Source organism: Pleurodeles waltl, chromosome 5 (genome assembly GCF_031143425.1).
Source record: "Pleurodeles waltl isolate 20211129_DDA chromosome 5, aPleWal1.hap1.20221129, whole genome shotgun sequence".
Classification (NCBI taxonomy): Eukaryota; Metazoa; Chordata; class Amphibia; order Caudata; family Salamandridae; genus Pleurodeles; species Pleurodeles waltl.
Genome location: NC_090444.1, coordinates 529,654,350 through 529,672,251, shown reverse-complemented (window position 1 = coordinate 529,672,251; position 17,902 = coordinate 529,654,350).

Genomic DNA, 17,902 nt, shown 5'->3' with positions numbered 1-17,902 from the left:
ACGTGGGGGAACGCTGGGTGGAAGGAAATTTGTAGCTCCTCTCAGATTCCAGAACTTTCTGCCACAGAAATGTGAGGAACATGTGTTATTTTAGCCAAATTTTGAGGTTTGCAAAGGATTCTGGGTAACATAACCTGGTCCGAGCCCCGCAAGTCACCCCTCCTTGGATTCCCCTAGGTCTCTAGTTTTCAGAAATGCACAGATTTGGTAGGTTTCCCTAGGTGCCGGCTGAGCTAGAGGCCAAAATCTACAGGTAGGCACTTCGCAAAAAACACCTCTGTTTTTTTCCAAAATTTAGGATGTGTCCACGTTGCGCTTTGGGGTGTTTCCTGTCACCGGCGCTAGGCCTACCCACGCAAGTGAGGTATCATTTTTATCGGGAGACTTGGGGGAACACTGGGTGGAAGGAAATTTGTAGCTCCTCTCAGATTCCAGAACTTTCTGCCACAGAAATGTGAGGGACATGTGTTTTTTTAGCCAAATTTTGAGGTTTGCAAAGGATTCTGGGTAACAGAACCTGGTCCGAGCCCCGCAAGTCACCCCTCCTTGGATCCCCCTAGGTCTCTAGTTTTCAGAAATGCACAGGTTTGGTAGGTTTCCCTAGGTGGCGGCTGAGCTAGAGGCCAAAATCTACAGGTAGTCACTTTGCTAAAAACAGCTCTGTTTTCTGTGATATGTCCACGTTGTGTTTTGGGGCATATCCTGTCGCGGGCGCTAGGCCTACCCACACAAGTGAGGTATAATTTTTATCGGGAGACGTGGGGGAACGCTGGGTGGAAGGAAATTTGTGGCTCCTCTCAGATTCCAGAACTTTCTGCCACAGAAATGTGAGGAACATGTGTTTTTTTAGCCAAATTTTGAGGTTTGCAAAGGATTCTGGGTAACAGAACCTGGTCCGAGCCCCGCAAGTCACCCCTCCTTGGATCCCCCTAGGTCTCTAGTTTTCAGAAATGCACAGGTTTGGTAGGTTTCCCTAGGTGGCGGCTGAGCTAGAGGCCAAAATCTACAGGTAGTCACTTTGCTAAAAACAGCTCTGTTTTCTGTGATATGTCCACGTTGTGTTTTGGGGCATATCCTGTCGCGGGCGCTAGGCCTACCCACACAAGTGAGGTATCATTTTTATCGGGAGACGTGGGGGAACGCTGGGTGGAAGGAAATTTGTGGCTCCTCTCAGATTCCAGAACTTTCTGCCACAGAAATGTGAGGAACATGTGTTTTTTTAGCCAAATTTTGAGGTTTGCAAAGGATTCTGGGTAACAGAACCTGGTCCGAGCCCCGCAAGTCACCCCTCCTTGGATCCCCCTAGGTCTCTAGTTTTCAGAAATGCACAGGTTTGGTAGGTTTCCCTAGGTGGCGGCTGAGCTAGAGGCCAAAATCTACAGGTAGTCACTTTGCTAAAAACAGCTCTGTTTTCTGTGATATGTCCACGTTGTGTTTTGGGGCATATCCTGTCGCGGGCGCTAGGCCTATCCACACAAGTGAGGTATCATTTTTATCGGGAGACGTGGGGGAACGCTGGGTGGAAGGAAATTTGTAGCTCCTCTCAGATTCCAGAACTTTCTGCCACAGAAATGTGAGGAACATGTGTTATTTTAGCCAAATTTTGAGGTTTGCAAAGGATTCTGGGTAACAGAACCTGGTCCGAGCCCCGCAAGTCACCCCTCCTTGGATTCCCCTAGGTCTCTAGTTTTCAGAAATGCACAGGTTTGGTAGGTTTCCCTAGGTGGCGGCTGAGCTAGAGGCCAAAATCTACAGGTAGGCACTTCGCAAAAAACACCTCTGTTTTTTTCCAAAATTTAGGATGTGTCCACGTTGCGCTTTGGGGTGTTTCCTGTCACCGGCGCTAGGCCTACCCACGCAAGTGAGGTATCATTTTTATAGGGAGACTTGGGGGAACGCTGGGTGGAAGGAAATTTGTAGCTCCTCTCAGATTCCAGAACTTTCTGCCACAGAAATGTGAGGGACATGTGTTTTTTTAGCCAAATTTTGAGGTTTGCAAAGGATTCTGGGTAACAGAACCTGGTCCGAGCCCCGCAAGTCACCCCTCCTTGGATCCCCCTAGGTCTCTAGTTTTCAGAAATGCACAGGTTTGGTAGGTTTCCCTAGGTGGCGGCTGAGCTAGAGGCCAAAATCTACAGGTAGTCACTTTTCAAAAAACACCTCTGTTTTTTTCCAAAATTTAGGATGTGTCCACGTTGCGCTTTGGGGTGTTTCCTGACGCCGGCGCTAGGCCTACCCACACAAGTGAGGTATCATTTTTATCGGGAGACTTGGGGGAACGCTGGGTGGAAGGAAATTTGTAGCTCCTCTCAGATTCCAGAACTTTCTGCCACAGAAATGTGAGGGACATGTGTTTTTTTAGCCAAATTTTGAGGTTTGCAAAGGATTCTGGGTAACAGAACCTGGTCCGAGCCCCGCAAGTCACCCCTCCTTGGATCCCCCTAGGTCTCTAGTTTTCAGAAATGCACAGGTTTGGTAGGTTTCCCTAGGTGGCGGCTGAGCTAGAGGCCAAAATCTACATGTAGTCACTTTGCTAAAAACAGCTCTGTTTTCTGTGATATGTCCACGTTGTGTTTTGGGGCATATCCTGTCGCGGGCGCTAGGCCTACCCACACAAGTGAGGTATCATTTTTATCGGGAGACGTGGGGGAACGCTGGGTGGAAGGAAATTTGTGGCTCCTCTCAGATTCCAGAACTTTCTGCCACAGAAATGTGAGGAACATGTGTTTTTTTAGCCAAATTTTGAGGTTTGCAAAGGATTCTGGGTAACAGAACCTGGTCCGAGCCCCGCAAGTCACCCCTCCTTGGATCCCCCTAGGTCTCTAGTTTTCAGAAATGCACAGGTTTGGTAGGTTTCCCTAGGTGGCGGCTGAGCTAGAGGCCAAAATCTACAGGTAGTCACTTTGCTAAAAACAGCTCTGTTTTCTGTGATATGTCCACGTTGTGTTTTGGGGCATATCCTGTCGCGGGCGCTAGGCCTACCCACACAAGTGAGGTATCATTTTTATCGGGAGACGTGGGGGAACGCTGGGTGGAAGGAAATTTGTGGCTCCTCTCAGATTCCAGAACTTTCTGCCACAGAAATGTGAGGAACATGTGTTTTTTTAGCCAAATTTTGAGGTTTGCAAAGGATTCTGGGTAACAGAACCTGGTCCAAGCCCCGCAAGTCACCCCTCCTTGGATCCCCCTAGGTCTCTAGTTTTCAGAAATGCACAGGTTTGGTAGGTTTCCCTAGGTGGCGGCTGAGCTAGATGCCAAAATCTACAGGTAGTCACTTTGCTAAAAACAGCTCTGTTTTCTGTGATATGTCCACGTTGTGTTTTGGGGCATATCCTGTCGCGGGCGCTAGGCCTACCCACACAAGTGAGGTATCATTTTTATCGGGAGACGTGGGGGAACGCTGGGTGGAAGGAAATTTGTAGCTCCTCTCAGATTCCAGAACTTTCTGCCACAGAAATGTGAGGAACATGTGTTATTTTAGCCAAATTTTGAGGTTTGCAAAGGATTCTGGGTAACATAACCTGGTCCGAGCCCCACAAGTCACCCCTCCTTGGATTCCCCTAGGTCTCTAGTTTTCAGAAATGCACAGATTTGGTAGGTTTCCCTAGGTGCCGGCTGAGCTAGAGGCCAAAATCTACAGGTAGGCACTTCGCAAAAAACACCTCTGTTTTTTTCCAAAATTTAGGATGTGTCCACGTTGCGCTTTGGGGTGTTTCCTGTCACCGGCGCTAGGCCTACCCACGCAAGTGAGGTATCATTTTTATCGGGAGACTTGGGGGAACACTGGGTGGAAGGAAATTTGTAGCTCCTCTCAGATTCCAGAACTTTCTGCCACAGAAATGTGAGGGACATGTGTTTTTTTAGCCAAATTTTGAGGTTTGCAAAGGATTCTGGGTAACAGAACCTGGTCCGAGCCCCGCAAGTCACCCCTCCTTGGATCCCCCTAGGTCTCTAGTTTTCAGAAATGCACAGGTTTGGTAGGTTTCCCTAGGTGGCGGCTGAGCTAGAGGCCAAAATCTACAGGTAGTCACTTTGCTAAAAACAGCTCTGTTTTCTGTGATATGTCCACGTTGTGTTTTGGGGCATATCCTGTCGCGGGCGCTAGGCCTACCCACACAAGTGAGGTATCATTTTTATCGGGAGACGTGGGGGAACGCTGGGTGGAAGGAAATTTGTGGCTCCTCTCAGATTCCAGAACTTTCTGCCACAGAAATGTGAGGAACATGTGTTTTTTTAGCCAAATTTTGAGGTTTGCAAAGGATTCTGGGTAACAGAACCTGGTCCGAGCCCCGCAAGTCACCCCTCCTTGGATCCCCCTAGGTCTCTAGTTTTCAGAAATGCACAGGTTTGGTAGGTTTCCCTAGGTGGCGGCTGAGCTAGAGGCCAAAATCTACAGGTAGTCACTTTGCTAAAAACAGCTCTGTTTTCTGTGATATGTCCACGTTGTGTTTTGGGGCATATCCTGTCGCGGGCGCTAGGCCTACCCACACAAGTGAGGTATCATTTTTATCGGGAGACGTGGGGGAACGCTGGGTGGAAGGAAATTTGTAGCTCCTCTCAGATTCCAGAACTTTCTGCCACAGAAATGTGAGGAACATGTGTTTTTTTAGCCAAATTTTGAGGTTTGCAAAGGATTCTGGGTAACAGAACCTGGTCCGAGCCCCGCAAGTCACCCCTCCTTGGATTCCCCTAGGTCTCTAGTTTTCAGAAATGCACAGGTTTGGAAGGTTTCCCTAGGTGCCGGCTGAGCTAGAGGCCAAAATCTACAGGTAGGCACTTCGCAAAAAACACCTCTGTTTTTTTCCAAAATTTAGGATGTGTCCACGTTGCGCTTTGGGGTGTTTCCTGTCGCCGGCGCTAGGCCTACCCACGCAAGTGAGGTATCATTTTTATCGGGAGACTTGGGGGAACACTGGGTGGAAGGAAATTTGTAGCTCCTCTCAGATTCCAGAACTTTCTGCCACAGAAATGTGAGGAACATGTGTTTTTTTAGCCAAATTTTGAGGTTTGCAAAGGATTCTGGGTAACAGAACCTCGTCCGAGCCACACAAGTCACCCCTCCTTGGATTCCCCTAGGTCTCTAGTTTTCAGAAATGCCTAGGTTTGGTAGGTTTCCCTAGGTGGCGGCTGAGCTAGAGGCCAAAATCTACAGGTAGTCACTTTGCTAAAAACAGCTCTGTTTTCTGTGATATGTCCACGTTGTGTTTTGAGGCATATCCTGTCGCGGGCGCTAGGCCTACCCACACAAGTGAGGTATCATTTTTATCGGGAGACGTGGGGGAACGCTGGGTGGAAGGAAATTTGTGGCTCCTCTCAGATTCCAGAACTTTCTGCCACAGAAATGTGAGGAACATGTGTTTTTTTAGCCAAATTTTGAGGTTTGCAAAGGATTCTGGGTAACAGAACCTGGTCCGAGCCCCGCAAGTCACCCCTCCTTGGATCCCCCTAGGTCTCTAGTTTTCAGAAATGCACAGGTTTGGTAGGTTTCCCTAGGTGGCGGCTGAGCTAGAGGCCAAAATCTACAGGTAGTCACTTTGCTAAAAACAGCTCTGTTTTCTGTGATATGTCCACGTTGTGTTTTGGGGCATATCCTGTCGCGGGCGCTAGGCCTACCCACACAAGTGAGGTATCATTTTTATCGGGAGACGTGGGGGAACGCTGGGTGGAAGGAAATTTGTGGCTCCTCTCAGATTCCAGAACTTTCTGCCACAGAAATGTGAGGAACATGTGTTTTTTTAGCCAAATTTTGAGGTTTGCAAAGGATTCTGGGTAACAGAACCTGGTCCGAGCCCCGCAAGTCACCCCTCCTTGGATCCCCCTAGGTCTCTAGTTTTCAGAAATGCACAGGTTTGGTAGGTTTCCCTAGGTGGCGGCTGAGCTAGAGGCCAAAATCTACAGGTAGTCACTTTGCTAAAAACAGCACTGTTTTCTGTGATATGTCCACGTTGTGTTTTGGGGCATATCCTGTCGCGGGCGCTAGGCCTACCCACACAAGTGAGGTATCATTTTTATCGGGAGACGTGGGGGAACGCTGGGTGGAAGGAAATTTGTAGCTCCTCTCAGATTCCAGAACTTTCTGCCACAGAAATGTGAGGAACATGTGTTTTTTTAGCCACATTTTGAGGTTTGCAAAGGATTCTGGGTAACAGAACCTGGTCCGAGCCCCGCAAGTCACCCCTCCTTGGATTCCCCTAGGTCTCTAGTTTTCAGAAATGCACAGGTTTGGTAGGTTTCCCTAGGTGCCGGCTGAGCTAGAGGCCAAAATCTACAGGTAGGCACTTCGCAAAAAACACCTCTGTTTTTTTCCAAAATTTAGGATGTGTCCACGTTGCGCTTTGGGGTGTTTCCTGTCGCCGGCGCTAGGCCTACCCACGCAAGTGAGGTATCATTTTTATCGGGAGACTTGGGGGAACACTGGGTGGAAGGAAATTTGTAGCTCCTCTCAGATTCCAGAACTTTCTGCCACAGAAATGTGAGGAACATGTGTTTTTTTAGCCAAATTTTGAGGTTTGCAAAGGATTCTGGGTAACAGAACCTCGTCCGAGCCACACAAGTCACCCCTCCTTGGATTCCCCTAGGTCTCTAGTTTTCAGAAATGCATAGGTTTGGTAGGTTTCCCTAGGTGGCGGCTGAGCTAGAGGCCAAAATCTACAGGTAGTCACTTTGCTAAAAACAGCTCTGTTTTCTGTGATATGTCCACGTTGTGTTTTGAGGCATATCCTGTCGCGGGCGCTAGGCCTACCCACACAAGTGAGGTATCATTTTTATCGGGAGACGTGGGGGAACGCTGGGTGGAAGGAAATTTGTGGCTCCTCTCAGATTCCAGAACTTTCTGCCACAGAAATGTGAGGAACATGTGTTTTTTTAGCCAAATTTTGAGGTTTGCAAAGGATTCTGGGTAACAGAACCTGGTCCGAGCCCCGCAAGTCACCCCTCCTTGGATCCCCCTAGGTCTCTAGTTTTCAGAAATGCACAGGTTTGGTAGGTTTCCCTAGGTGGCGGCTGAGCTAGAGGCCAAAATCTACAGGTAGTCACTTTGCTAAAAACAGCTCTGTTTTCTGTGATTTGTCCACGTTGTGTTTTGGGGCATATCCTGTCGCGGGCGCTAGGCCTACCCACACAAGTGAGGTATCATTTTTATCGGGATACGTGGGGGAACGCTAGGTGGAAGGAAATTTGTGGCTCCTCTCAGATTCCAGAACTTTCTGCCACAGAAATGTGAGGAACATGTGTTTTTTTAGCCAAATTTTGAGGTTTGCAAAGGATTCTGGGTAACCGAACCTGGTCCGAGCCACACAAGTCACCCCTCCTTGGATTCCCCTAGGTCTCTAGTTTTCAGAAATGCACAGGTTTGGTAGGTTTCCCTAGGTGGCGGCTGAGCTAGAGGCCAAAATCTACAGGTAGTCACTATGCTAAAAACAGCTCTGTTTTCTGTGATGTGTCCAGGTTGTGTTTTGGGGCATATCCTGTCGCGGGCGCTAGGCCTACCCACACAAGTGAGGTATCATTTTTATCGGGAGACGTGGGGGAATGCTGGGTGGAAGGAAATTTGTCGCTCCTCTCAGATTCCAGAACTTTCTGCCACAGAAATGTGAGGAACATGTGTTTTTTTAGCCAAATTTTGAGGTTTGCAAAGGATTCTGGGTAACAGAACCTGGTCCAAGCCCCGCAAGTCACCCCTCCTTGGATCCCCCTAGGTCTCTAGTTTTCAGAAATGCACAGGTTTGGTAGGTTTCCCTAGGTGGCGGCTGAGCTAGAGGCCAAAATCTACAGGTAGTCACTTTGCTAAAAACAGCTCTGTTTTCTGTGATATGTCCACGTTGTGTTTTGGGGCATATCCTGTCGCGGGCGCTAGGCCTACCCACACAAGTGAGGTATCATTTTTATCGGGAGATGTGGGGGAACGCTGGGTGGAAGGAAATTTGTGGCTCCTCTCAGATTCCAGAACTTTCTGCCACAGAAATGTGAGGAACATGTGTTTTTTTAGCCAAATTTTGAGGTTTGCAAAGGATTCTGGGTAACAGAACCTGGTCCGAGCCCCGCAAGTCACCCCTCCTTGGATCCCCCTAGGTCTCTAGTTTTCAGAAATGCACAGGTTTGGTAGGTTTCCCTAGGTGGCGGCTGAGCTAGAGGCCAAAATCTAAAGGTAGTCACTTTGCTAAAAACAGCTCTGTTTTCTGTGATATGTCCACGTTGTGTTTTGGGGCATATCCTGTCGCGGGCGCTAGGCCTACCCACACAAGTGAGGTATCATTTTTATCGGGAGACGTGGGGGAATGCTGGGTGGAAGGAAATTTGTAGCTCCTCTCCGATTCCAGAACTTTCTGCCACAGAAATGTGAGGAACATGTGTTTTTTTAGCCAAATTTTGAGGTTTGCAAAGGATTCTGGGGAACAGAACCTGGTCCGAGCCCCGCAAGTCACCCCTCCTTGGATCCCCCTAGGTCTCTAGTTTTCAGAAATGCACAGGTTTGGTAGGTTTCCCTAGGTGGCGGCTGAGCTAGAGGCCAAAATCTACAGGTAGTCACTTTGCTAAAAACAGCACTGTTTTCTGTGATATGTCCACGTTGTGTTTTGGGGCATATCCTGTCGCGGGCGCTAGGCCTACCCACACAAGTGAGGTATCATTTTTATCGGGAGACGTGGGGGAACGCTGGGTGGAAGGAAATTTGTAGCTCCTCTCAGATTCCAGAACTTTCTGCCACAGAAATGTGAGGAACATGTGTTTTTTTAGCCACATTTTGAGGTTTGCAAAGGATTCTGGGTAACAGAACCTGGTCCGAGCCCCGCAAGTCACCCCTCCTTGGATTCCCCTAGGTCTCTAGTTTTCAGAAATGCACAGGTTTGGTAGGTTTCCCTAGGTGCCGGCTGAGCTAGAGGCCAAAATCTACAGGTAGGCACTTCGCAAAAAACACCTCTGTTTTTTTCCAAAATTTAGGATGTGTCCACGTTGCGCTTTGGGGTGTTTCCTGTCGCCGGCGCTAGGCCTACCCACGCAAGTGAGGTATCATTTTTATCGGGAGACTTGGGGGAACACTGGGTGGAAGGAAATTTGTAGCTCCTCTCAGATTCCAGAACTTTCTGCCACAGAAATGTGAGGAACATGTGTTTTTTTAGCCAAATTTTGAGGTTTGCAAAGGATTCTGGGTAACAGAACCTCGTCCGAGCCACACAAGTCACCCCTCCTTGGATTCCCCTAGGTCTCTAGTTTTCAGAAATGCATAGGTTTGGTAGGTTTCCCTAGGTGGCGGCTGAGCTAGAGGCCAAAATCTACAGGTAGTCACTTTGCTAAAAACAGCTCTGTTTTCTGTGATATGTCCACGTTGTGTTTTGGGGCATATCCTGTCGCGGGCGCTAGGCCTACCCACACAAGTGAGGTATCATTTTTATCGGGAGACGTGGGGGAACGCTGGGTGGAAGGAAATTTGTGGCTCCTCTCAGATTCCAGAACTTTCTGCCACAGAAATGTGAGGAACATGTGTTTTTTTAGCCAAATTTTGAGGTTTGCAAAGGATTCTGGGTAACAGAACCTGGTCCGAGCCCCGCAAGTCACCCCTCCTTGGATCCCCCTAGGTCTCTAGTTTTCAGAAATGCACAGGTTTGGTAGGTTTCCCTAGGTGGCGGCTGAGCTAGAGGCCAAAATCTACAGGTAGTCACTTTGCTAAAAACAGCTCTGTTTTCTGTGATTTGTCCACGTTGTGTTTTGGGGCATATCCTGTCGCGGGCGCTAGGCCTACCCACACAAGTGAGGTATCATTTTTATCGGGATACGTGGGGGAACGCTAGGTGGAAGGAAATTTGTGGCTCCTCTCAGATTCCAGAACTTTCTGCCACAGAAATGTGAGGAACATGTGTTTTTTTAGCCAAATTTTGAGGTTTGCAAAGGATTCTGGGTAACCGAACCTGGTCCGAGCCACACAAGTCACCCCTCCTTGGATTCCCCTAGGTCTCTAGTTTTCAGAAATGCACAGGTTTGGTAGGTTTCCCTAGGTGGCGGCTGAGCTAGAGGCCAAAATCTACAGGTAGTCCCTATGCTAAAAACAGCTCTGTTTTCTGTGATGTGTCCAGGTTGTGTTTTGGGGCATATCCTGTCGCGGGCGCTAGGCCTACCCACACAAGTGAGGTATCATTTTTATCGGGAGATGTGGGGGAATGCTGGGTGGAAGGAAATTTGTCGCTCCTCTCAGATTCCAGAACTTTCTGCCACAGAAATGTGAGGAACATGTGTTTTTTTAGCCAAATTTTGAGGTTTGCAAAGGATTCTGGGTAACAGAACCTGGTCCGAGCCACACAAGTCACCCCTCCTTGGATTCCCCTAGGTCTCTAGTTTTCAGGAATGCACAGGTTTGGTAGGTTTCCCTAGGTGCCGGCTGAGCTAGAGGCCAAAATCTACAGGTAGTCACTTTGCTAAAAACAGCTCTGTTTTCTGTGATGTGTCCACGTTGTGTTTTGGGGCATATCCTGTCGCGGGCGCTAGGCCTACCCAAACAAGGGAGGTATCATTTTTATCGGGAGACTTGGGGGAACATAGAATAGCAAAACAAGTGTTATTGCCCCTTGTCTTTCTCTACATTTATTCCTTCCAAATATAGGGGTGTGTGTAAAAAAGACATCTATTTGAGAAATTCCATGTAATTCACGTGCTACTATGGTCACCCCGGAATTCAGAGATGTGCAAATAACCACTGCTCCTCAACACCTTATCTTGTGCCCTTTTTGGAAATGCAAAGGTTTTCTTGATAGCTATTTTTTACTCCTTATATTTCAGCAAATGAATTACTGTATACCCGGTATAGAATGAAAACGCACTGCAGGGTGCAGCTCATTTATTGGCTCTGGGTTCCTCAGGTTCTTAATGAACCTACAAACCCTATATATCCCCGCAACCAGAGGAGTCCAGCAGATGTAACGGTATATTGCTTTCGATAATCTGACATTGCAGGGAAAAGTTACAGAGTAAAAAGTAGAGAAAAATTGATGTTTTTTTCACCTCAATTTCAATATTTTTCTTTTTCAGCTGTTATTTTCTGTAGGAAACCCTTGTAGGATCTACACAAATGACCCCTTGCTGAATTCAGAATTTTGTCTACTTTTCAGAAATGTTTAGGTTTCTGGGATCCAGCATTGGTTTCATGACCATTCCGGTCACTGACTGGAAGGAGGCTGAAAGCACAAAAAATTGCACAAATGGGGTATGCCCCAGTAAAATGCCAAAATTGTGTTGAAAAATTGGGTTTTCGGATTCAAGTCTGCCTGTTCCTGAAAGCTGGGAAGCTGCTGAGTTTAGCACCGCAAACCCTTTGTTGATGCCATTTTCAGGGGAAAAACCACAAGCCTTCTTCTGCAGCCCCTTTTTCCAATTTTTTTGAAAAAAACGAAATTTTCACTGTATTTTGGCCAATTTCTTGGCCTCCTTCAGGGGAACCCACAAAGTCTGGGTACCTTTAGAATCGCTAGGATGTTGGAAAAAAAGGACGCAAATTTGGCTTGGTTAGCTTATGTGGACAAAAAGTTATGAGGGCCTAAGCGCGAACTGCCCCAAATAGGCAAAAAAAGGCCTGGCACAGGAGGGGGAAAAGGCCTGGCAGGGAAGTGGTTAAACAAAGTGCATACCACTTACCACCATTTAATAATTTATGCTCCCCGCCTAAAGCAGCAAGATGAGACTCTGACAGCAGCCCTGTGGGAGTTGCTCTCCACGAATCCACTCCCAGCACTGGGTGGTGCAGACACATTTCTGACGAGGAACAAAACAGTTGACAGCACAAAGTGTTGCCCTCAATCAAATGATTTTTTCTTATTTGCGGAGGTAGAGAGTTAAATACATGATAGACAATTTCCCCTATTCCTCTGCTGTACTTGGTAGACGAAAACCACTTTTCATTGATGTGGCAACAGTGGAAACAACTTTTATTTTTCACTGTTGTGTGATGTAAAAGCAATGTATATCCAGATTTCAAATCTCCATATGTTTTCCTATGGAAGCCATACACAGCAATAATGTTGTGGCCTCTTTCGCCCCTCTTTGACCCAGCTTATATTTCTAGATCTGGTATTCTTTTAATCTAGTCCTCACATTCTCAAAGCTCAGAGACAATGTTGTTTGACAGACCTAAAATTCAAGTATATTAAAGATTCTTTAAGAAAGTACATTCTTTAATTTACAAAGCTGTGTTACTTCAGAAAGCTGCCACGCTAGTATATAACAGGCACAAAACCAACAGCTTACAATGCTTCTACGACCCTGCGCCATTTCTTTCTTTGTAGTGTTGCAGATTGAGAGAGTTCCACTGAAAGAAGTCTGTTACAAATGTTTAGTAAAAGGATTTCCTGTCTTATTCAAAACAACGTATTTTGTGAGGAGATTTCATTTTAGTCCTTAATCTGGTATCTCACCATCACCTGAAACAAAGATGTCTGGTGCTAGTATGGAGCTTGTGGTCTTCTTCAATCCAAGATCATGGAGAAACAAATTTACCTAATTTAATTATTAGCCCTGTGGCCCAACCAACATAAACTGTCGTTATAGCTACAAAATTCAAGTCCGCTGAGGTTTCTTTGGAAATGTTAGTTGTATTCAAGAGTAACACATTCCACAGTTTTAGGAGGGATCTGGTTTCTCACTTGTAAAACAACGCGTATAAGAAATAGCAGACAGTACTAAACATTTCTGCAGAAAATTGGGATACTGGTTGAGGTGGGGGTGAAACCCTACTCATACAGCAACCAAAATTACTGTCGGGATGAAACACAAGCAAACCCCAAATAAACCGGAAAAATCCCACACAGAGTACACATTAATGAATTATTTGACAACAAAATAATAAAAATCTAATTAGTTGAACCGGAATTATGCAATTTTATTAGCGTTGTGAAAATCAAGCACTAAGAGGCAAAAAGTGCCAACCGCAGTTATCTGGTCGAATTAGACTGGTCCAATTCACAAGGTCAGGCTGACCTCAATGGAGTGTGGACTTGATACAGGACTGAGTTCAGTCCACTGAGAAAGTACCTTGTGGGCCTGGGTGTTGGGATGCAAAGCCCTGCATCAAGAGGCATGGGCCAGCATTGAGAAGCTGTCGACAAAGAGTTGCCATTCAAGTTCTGGCATCAAAATGCATCTTGCAGAAGCAGAGTCGATGGCCATTGATGAGGAGCTGCAATGCATTCTGCAATATCATCGAGGAAGCTGGTGGGGCTTGCAGAGACTTGTGCTGCCATGCGTGGGCACAGGGGCTGATGTCAGCATCTGCTGTGTCGACATTGAAGAAGCCGCTGGTGCTTGCAAGGACTTGCAATGAGATGTGCCCAGGATGAGCTGGATTGCACCAGGCTGGAGTTGATGGCAGCCGCACTCCATTGAGATGTGTGGAGCTGCTTCAATGTCAAAGAAGGCTGTTATATTCCTACAGCTTGGAAATAGGGGTCCATTCAAATGACCCTTGGAGATTTACTAGAATTCTGGGTCCAAACAGGCAGGTTGGATTCAGGAGGGCAGCCCACAGCAGCAGATGGGTCCAGGTTCAGTAACTGCAGGCCTTGGCAGCAAAGCAGTCCTTGGTCACCAAAGCAGTCCTTGGCCAGCAAGCAGGTCAGCAGAGCGAACTTCACAGCTTGGCATTCCTTCTTCGTGGCAGACTCCACAGGTCTAGAAGTAATCTGAACAGTTGGGTCTGAGGGTGCTATTGTCGAAGTAGTAGAAGTTCCTAGAGCCTTCCACCACTGAGGTGACTGGAGCTCCCTTTCTCCCTGCCCTGGCCCAAGCTTGTCTGGGGCACAAAAGACTAGTCAGAAACCCTTTGTGATTGTGTTGAGGCAGGTTGTGTGATGTTCAAGTGTGATAGGTGATAGCTCCGCACCTATCAAGTCAGAGATGGCCAATGCTGCTAACACCTATTCCCCCTTGTCTCACTGTCTGCGAGCCTCTAAGATTTTGCACCTCTCTGATGAAAACCCCTAGGTGTAAAGGGCCTTGGACCTAAAAACATGTGCACCTATAGGTTCTTGGGGGAGGGTAAGCACAGCTGGATTTGAAAATCAATGGACCTACATGGACCATACGATGATGGGCGAGATCTATGGGTCCTACTGTGGCTGTGAAGGAAGATTAGACCCACCAAGCTTAATTATAGCCATGCAACACATTCAATGCAGTATGTGCAAGATAACATAGTAGAAGGCAGATCACAAAAATTATTTACATCTCTGCTATTTCAAGAATATTGTTATCCACAATTTACACAGCCTAACAATAGTTTGGCATTCACTGTTCAGAGGAGGACGGGTGACTCCAGCATACAGAAGATATGGTTGTGGGACCAATATTAGGTCATTGGAAGACTGAAGTTGGGGAAAGGGAAACAATTTAAATATCAGCAACTGACATATCTGCACAGTTAGAAAGTCGGTCTCTAGTTGACAGAGGTATACATCCTTGTCCAAGTAGGGACCACAATCCTAGTCAGGATAAGTCATATCACAATCCAAATTATCCTGTGCTCACCCTCTGGTAGCTTGGCACAGAACAGGCAGGCTTAATGTATACAGTAACACAGTGAAAACACCACAAAAAGTACTCCACACCAGTTTAAAAAAATAGATAATATTTACCTGAATAAAGTAAGATCAAAACAACAAAAATCCAACATGCAGAAGTCAAGATATCACTTATTAAAGATTTAAATGAGTCTCAATCCTAAAGAATCAGTGGTTACATCCTTGTAACGCACAGTACTTAGGGTGTGTCAAAAATAGAGACGCACGGGGGCTCAGAGGAGGAGATGCATTGAAAAATAAGGCACTGCTTCGGATTTTCCGACACAGCACAGACTATGCGTTGTTTCTTTCCATGCTGCAAGTTGATGCATCGATTTCCAGGAATGCAGCCTTGGTTCCTCACTGCGATGCAGGATAGTTTGAGCCCAGGGATGATGTGTTGAAAATCCTTAATGCACTTGTAGAAGGAGCAGGTGCTGCACCAATCTAGTAGGTGAAGGTGCCATCTTTCCACCGAGATGCAGGTGCTGCGTCAATTTCTGCAGATGTTGCAGCAGTTTTACGTTGCACAGGGATTTTCTTGTCTGGGGACATGTCTTTGTGGCCCTGAGACTTCAGAACAAGAGGCAAGCTCAATCCAAGCCCTTGGGGAGCACTTGTGGTGAAGGCAGAGTCCTTCCAGCAGAGTCAGAGGAGGCCATCAGGCAGCAGGGCAACAATCCATCTCAGCAAAGCAGTTCAGATGAGTCCTGTGGGCAGCCAGGCAGTTCCTCTGACAGAGTCCAGTGTAGATCCAGAAGTGTCTGATTTTAGAGGGTCACAGACCCAGTATAAATACACACAAAAATGCATTTGAAGTGGGGGGAACCTCTAAGAGTGGTTTTGAAGTGCACATGCTCCCCTTTCAACCCAGCCCTGTCTGCCCGGATCCCTGTGGGTGGTTATCAATCCTTTGTGTGAGGGCAGGCCACTGGCCTTTGAAGTTTAAGACAGAGCCCCTCCACCCATCCTGCCCAGGGGGACCCATTCAGTATGCAGATTAATGCAGGTGTGACTGAGTGTCCTATATTTATGGCTGTCTGGATAGAATGCACAAGGGGAGCAGCCAACCAGGACAGATCTGATGTGGATTGGAGACAGGCTGTAAGGCACAGATGGCAGTAAGTACAAAGAAATGCTCACTTTCTAAAATAGTAATATTGAATCCAACTTCACCAGCAAGCAGGATTTTCTATCACCATTCTGGACATACTAAACATGACAGGGCTACTCCTTTCAGATCGGAATCTACTAGTTAAAAGTATATAAGGGCAGTTGTAATGGTGGCCTACGAGAGGAGCAGTTTTCACAGTAATGAGAAACAAATTTGTAAGTTTGTCACTACCAGGACATGTAACACACATAAGTACATGTCTTACCTTTCACTTATGTAGCACCCTGACCTATGGGATACCTAGGGCCTTCCTTAGGAGTGGCTTATATGTAGTAGGCCAGTAGTTTTAAATGCTGAGTCAAAGTGGCAGTGAAACTGCACACAAAGACCTTGCAATGGCAGACGTGAGACATGGCTAAGGGATTACTTGTGTGAGTGGCCCACTAACCTGCATCACTGATTGTGCCATCACTAGCATTCAATGTACAGGCCCTGGGCACACATAGTGAACTTTACTAGGAACTTAAAGGTAAATTAAATATGCCAATTGGGTATAAGACAATGTTACCATGTTTTTAGGGTGGGAGCATATGCACTTTAGCACTGGTTAGCAGTGATAAAGTGTCCAGGGACCTAAAGCCAACAAAAATGAGGTCAGAAAAAGAGAGGGGGAAGGCAAAAAGTTTGGGGTGTCCCTTCAGAGAGGGCCATTTTCCAGCATGCACATGAACCCTTTGGTGCAAATTGTGAAGGATTATATCCACCTTTGTGGATATGTCACCAGGCAGGTCGCTCCCCCCATCTGCCACGCAGCCCCCTGTGGGTTGAACCTCCGTTGCTGCTTTTGCCGCCTGATTACTCGCTCCATTTTTTCTGTACCCCTGCGCTTGGCTTCTGTGCCACTTCGTTTTTTCATTCTGTGCCCCTGTGTTTTGCTTTCTGTACCCCTGTGCTCTGTTGTCCCTCTTCCGCCGTCTTTTCCCGCCGTTTTCCCCCGGGTTTTCCCCTGGGTTTTTCCCCGGGTTTTTCCCTTGCTGCTGAGCCCCTGCTGCCCCGCCCCCTTCACTCCCATTGGCCACCCCGCTCCCACCGACCGCACCCAGCACCAGAACCCCTGGAACCCGCACCCCCGCAACGCCAGACTGCACTACGATGCAAGCACCCTCAACGCACTCAACACCAGACGAGGCCACCCCTGCTACTGGGCCACCCCGAAACGCACTCAGGGTCCTTTCACCTGCCGGACCTGCAGATTCACCAGCATCCAACCCTCCACACCACCAGCCAGAGAACTCAACCACCTCTGCTGCATCCTCCTACCCAAGCACGCCATCGAACTTTGGGACCTCCTAGACTCCACCGTCCCGACGTCGCCTTCCTGACGGAGACCTGGCTGAACGCCACCTCAGCACCAGACATCGCCATAGCCATCCCACAGGGCTACAAGATTTCCCGCAGAGACCGCACCAACGGAGTGTGAGGAGGAATCGCCATCATCCACAAAGACTCCATCAAAATCTCAACGAACACCGATGACACCCTCACCACCGCCGAGCACATGCACTTCCAGATCCACACTGACCCCAACACCACCCTCAGAGGAACTCTCATCTACAGACCTCCCGGACCCCGCCCACAGTTCAGTGACACCATCGCCGACCTCACTAGCACCCACGCCCTCGCTCTCACGGACTACATCCTCCTCGGGGACCTGAACTTCCACCTCGAGAACAACAACGACGCCAACTCCACCGCCCTGATCGACAACCTCGCCAACCTCGGACTCAAACAGCTCGTAACAACACCCACTCACGCCGCTGGACACATGCTCGACCCCATCTTCTCCGCAAGCCCCTACGTCTCCTTCAACCAACCACCGAACCACACTGGACCGACCACAGATGCGTCCACTTCACCTTCAGAAAACCCACCACACACCACCGCACACAACAGCTACCACGCCGCTGCTGGGGCCAGGTCACCGAGGACCAACTGACTACCGCCCTCGCCCTGAGACTACCCACCGACCCCACCGACCCCACCGACCCAGACACCGCTGCGACCAACCTCACACAGTGGATCAACGACAGCGCCAACACCCTCGCCCCTCTCAAGACCTTTACAACCAACCACACCAACAAGAAAGCCGCCTGGTTCACCGAGGACCTCCGGATCTCCAAGCACACCTGTCGGAAGCTGGAGTAGAAATGGCTCCACGACCGAACACCAGACAACCACACAGCCCTTAAGAGCG